Raw genomic sequence first — 5,253 nt, forward strand, 5'->3', positions numbered from 1 at the left:
CCATGGGATTTTCCAGGCAAGAATACTGGAGTAAGTTGCCATATCCTCCTCCACGGGATATTTCCAACCCAGGTATGGAACCCATGTCTCTTAAGTCTCCTGCATTGGCAGGTGGGTTCTTTACCACTAGCCCGGCCTGTGAAGCAATACACTGTAATTTAAAACAGTGGAAACAAAGAGGCTAAAAATGTTTTATTTCATTATTTTAAATACTTACCAGGAATTGTACAATGATTGCTTTCTTCTTGCAGTATAACTTAAAATACTAAGCTAATATCTTTTCTATGCTTTAGCAAAATGTCATACTTCTTTCTAAGTTTGAATCAGCTACAGATATTTTGTCCTTTGCACTTTAAAAAAATAGAGTTGTAGCTAACATAATATTGTGTGAGTTTTTAAGGTGCACATTGTGTTAATTTCCACAATGGCTTTATCGAACACCTCTATCCCATCACCTAATTATCCTTGTACTTTCTCAAACAGCATATATGTCGAGGTAATGGATATTTATTTTTACTCGTGTTGAATTAAATGCTTTGTTAGTTCCTGCTGCTGCTGCTACTGCTGCTAAGTCGCTTCAGTCGTGTCCAACTCTGTGCGACCTCAGAGATGGCAGTCCAGGCTCCCCCATCTCTGGGATTCTCCAGGCAAGAATACTGGAGTGGGTTGCCATTTCCTTCTCCAATGCATGAAAGTAAAAATTGAAAGTGAAGTCGCTCAGTCGTGTCCGATACTTAGCGACCCCATGGACTGCAGCCCACCAGGCTCCTCCGTCCATGGATTTTCCAGGCAAGAATACTGGAGTGAGTTGCCATTTCCTTCTCCAATGCATGAAAGTAAAAAGTGAAAGTGAAGTCGCTCAGTCGTGTCTGACTCTTAACGACCCCATGGACTGCAGTCTACCAGGCTCTTCCGTCCATGGGATTTTCCAGGAAAGAGTACTGGAGTGGGTTGCCATTGCCTTGGTAAAGTGATTTAATTAGACACACACACATATATGTTTCAGATTTTTTCCATTATTGGTTATTACAAGGTATTGAAGAATTTTCTATGTGATACAGTAGGATCTTATTGTTTAAATATTTCATATATAATAGTGTATATCTTTTAATCCAAATTCCTAATTTATCCCTTCCCCTCCCCATTCCACTTCAGTAATCATAAATTTGCTTTCTATATCTGTGAGTCTGTTTCTGTTCCATAAGTAAGTTCATTCATATCATATTTTTAAGATTCTACATAGAAGTGATATCTATTATATGATATTTGTCTTTCTTTGTCTGTCTTACTTCACTTAGTAGGATGATTTCTAGGGATTTTTTTTTCTTTTTTATGGTTGAGTAGTGTTCCACTGTATGTGTGTATATGCCACATATATAAAAAGGCAGATCATCTTATTCATTAATCCAGTGATGTATGCTTAGGTTGCTTTAGGTCTTAGCAATTCTAAACAGTGCTTCTGTGAACATTGGCGTGCATACATCTTTTCAAATTAGTCTTTGTATTTTCTGGACATATGTCCAGGAGTAGGATTGCTGGATTATATGGTGGCTCTATTTTTATTTTTTTAAGGAACCTCCACAATAGTCTCCATAGTGACTGAACCAATTTACATTCCCAACAACAATGTAGGCGAGTTCCTCTTTTTCATACTCTCTCCAGCATTTATTATTTGTAGACTTTTTAATGATGGCCGTTCTGATTAGTGTGAAGATGCGATACCTCATTGTAGTTTTGATTTGCACTTCTCAAACCACAGCAATGTTGAGCATCTTTTCATGAGCTTGTTGGCCATCTATATGTCTGCTTTGGATAAATGTCTGTTAAGGTTTTCTGTCCATTTTTGATTGGATTGTTTGCTTTTTTTAAAAAAAATATTGAGGCTCTCTGCTCCTGCCCATTTCACAGATAGCCATAACTTCCATGCTGTGCCAGCCACATCCCTGAGACAAGATGGTGAAGGTTGGAGTGAACGGATTCGGCTGCATTGGGCACCTGGTCACCAGGGCTGCTTTTAATTCTGGCAAAGTGGACATCGTCACCATCAATGACCCCTTCATTGACCTTCACTACATGGTCTACATGTTCCAGTATGATTCCACCCACGGCAAGTTCCATGGCACAGTCAAGGCAGAGAATGGGAAGCTCATCATGAATGGAAAGGCCATCACCATCTTCCAGGAGTGACATCCTGCCAACATCAAGTGGGGTGATGCTGGTGCTGAATATATGGTGGAGTCCACTGGGGTCTTCACTACCATGGAGAAGGCTGGGGCTCACTTGAAGGGTGGCGCCAAGAAGGTCATCATCTCTGCACTTTCTGCCAATGCCCCCATATTTGTGATGGGCATGAACCACGAGAAGTATAACACCCTCATGATTGTCAGCAACACCTCCTGCACCACCAATTGCTTGCTCCCCCTGGCCAAGGTCATCCACGACCACTTTGGCATCATGGAGGGACTTACGACCATTGTCCATGCCATCACTGCCACTCAGAAGACTGTGGATGGCCTCTCCGGGAAGCTGTGGCATGATGGCCGAGGGGCTACCCAGAACATCATCCCTGCTTCTACTGGCACTGCCAAGGCCATGGGCAAGGTCATCCCTGAGCTCAATGGGAAGCTCACTGTCATGGCCTTCCGTGTCCCCACCCCCAACGCGTCCATTGTGGATCTGACCTGCCCCCTGGAGAAACCTGCCAAGTATGATGAGATCAAGAAGGTGGTGAAGCAGGAGTCAGAGGGCCCTCTCAAGGGCATTCTAGGCTACACTGAGGACCAGGTTGTCTCCTGTGACTTCAACAGCAACAGTCACTCTTCTACCTTCGATGCTGGGGCTGGCATTGCCCTCAACGACCACTTTGTCAAACTCATTTCCTGGTAGGACAATGAATTCGGCTACAGCAACAGGGTGGTGGACCTCATGGTCTGCATGGCCTCCAAGGAGTAAGATCCCCGGAATCCCAGTCCCAGCAGGAGCATGAGAGGAAGAGAGTTCCTCAGCTGCTGGGGAGTCCTGCCCCACCTCCACCGCACTGAGAATCTCCTGACCTCCACACATTTCCATCCCCAAGGCCCTGAGGAAGGGGAGGGGCTTAGGGAGCCCTGCCTTGTCATGTACCATCAATAAAAGTACCCTATATCCAGAAAAAAAAAATTGAGATAAGTGAGCTCTTTGTATATTTTAGATATTAATTTTGTTGGTTTCATGATTTGCAAACATTTTCTGCCAGTCTGTAAGACATCTTTTTGTATTGTTCAAGGTATCCTTTGCTGTGCAAAAGCTTATAAATTTGATTATGTCCCATTTGTTTATTTTTGTTTTATTTCTTTTGCATTGGGAGACTGGTTTAAGATAGCACCGCTGTAATTTATGTCAGAAAATGTTTTTCCTGTGTTCCCTTCTATATGTCATCTTATATTTAATTCTTTCAGCTACTTTGAGTATACTTTTGTTTATGATGTGAAGGTGTGTTCTAACTTCATTGATTTATATGTTGCTGTCCAGTTTTCCCAACTCCATTTCCCAACTCCATTTTCTCCATTTTGTATTCTTAACTCCTTTGTCAAAGATTAATGGACTGTACGTGTGCAGGTTTATTTTGGGGCTCTTTATTCCACTCCACCAATCCATATATCTGTTTTTGTTTGTTTGTTTGTTTTTTGCCAATACTGTGCTGTTTTGATTACTGTAGCTTTGCAGCATTGCATGAAGTCTGAGAGGCTTATACCTCTAGCTTTGTTCTTTTTTCCTCATGATTGCTTTGGCAATTCTGGGTCTTTTGTGGTTCCATATATAATTTTTAGGGTTATTTGTTCTGGTTCCATGAAAAATACAATGAAATATCTCTGAGAGATATTCTAATGTGAATTTCTGTTTGGTCATTTTCACTTATTTTTGTTCATTTTCACTCTCTCACCATAATCATTTTCCTCGTTTACGGTGAAAAGTTCACCTTCACTAGCATATTGAGGGTCTCTTGGATGGTAGCCTTTTCATACTGTTCATGGGGTTCTCAAGGCAAGAATGCTGAAGTGGCCTGCCATTCCCTTCTCCAGTAGACCACATTTTGTCAGAAATCTCAACCATGACCCGTCCGTCTTGGGTAGCCCTACACAGCATGGCTTAGTTTCATTGAGTTAGACAAGGCTGTGGTCCATGTGATTAGATTGGTTAGTTATCTGTGGTTATGGTTTCAGTCTGTGAAAGAGGAGAGTGAAAAAGTTGGCTTAAAGCTCAACATTCAAAAAACTAAGATCATGGTATCCAGTCCCATCACTTCATGGCAAATAGATGGGGAAACAGTGGAAATAGTGGCTGACTTTATTTTGGGGGGCTCCAAAATCACTGCAGATGGAGCCTGTAGCCATGAAATTAAAAGATGCTTGCTCCTCGGAAGGAAAGTTATGACCAACCTAGACAGCATATTAAAAAGCAGAGACATTACTTTGCCAAAGGCCCATCTAGTCAAGGCTATGGTTTTCCAGTAGTCATGTATGGATGTGACAGTTGGACTATAATGAAAGCTGAGAGCCCAAAATTGATGCTTTTGAAATGTGGTGTTGGAGAAGACTCTTGAGAGTCCCTTGGACTGCAAAGACATCCAACCAGTCGATCCTAGAGGAGATCAGTCCTGAGTGTTTATTGGAAGGACTGATGTTGAAGCTTAAACTCCAATACTTTGGCCACCTCATGAGAAGAGCTGACTCATTTGAAAAGACCTTGATGTTGGGAAAGATTGAGGGCAGGAGGAAAAGAGGATGACAGAGGATGAGATGAGTGGATAGCATCACTGACTCAATGGACTTGAGTTTGTGTAGACTCTAGGAGTTGGTGATGGACAGGGAGGCCTGGTGTGGTATGGTTGATGGGGTCGCAAAGAGTTGGACATGACTGAGCAACTGAACTGAACTGAATGGTGGCACTATCAATACTGTCATGGTCAGTTATTTCATCTATATTATAAAGAGATAAAATTTATATCTTATGGGAAGACAAGACAATTTAAACATAAAAAAAGTTCTCTGCCCTTTGCTCTCCTCTCCCCTCCCACTGTGCATTATGTATCTGTGTTATACATCAACCAAACCTCCTCTATGAGCAGAAATCCCTGCTCACTCATAAAGAGCAACATTCTTCTAGCGTCAACAAGGCAGCTCCTTAAAAGATAACATTCCTACTTGTTCTTGTAAGGAGTCACAATTTTGCTTAGATCTGTACTATCAAAACTGTCAATAATACATCATTTAA

General features: G+C 41.8%; 1 pseudogene; it reads left to right on the plus strand.

Moving 5' to 3' along the window:
- The first annotated feature begins 1,894 nt into the window (after window positions 1–1,894).
- On the plus strand, window positions 1,895–3,159 carry LOC120856769 (annotated as a pseudogene).
- The last annotated feature ends 2,094 nt before the right edge of the window (window positions 3,160–5,253 follow it).

The sequence above is a fragment of the Oryx dammah genome, unplaced genomic scaffold, assembly GCF_014754425.2.
Source record: "Oryx dammah isolate SB20612 unplaced genomic scaffold, SCBI_Odam_1.1 HiC_scaffold_28, whole genome shotgun sequence".
In the NCBI taxonomy this organism is placed as follows: Eukaryota; Metazoa; Chordata; class Mammalia; order Artiodactyla; family Bovidae; genus Oryx; species Oryx dammah.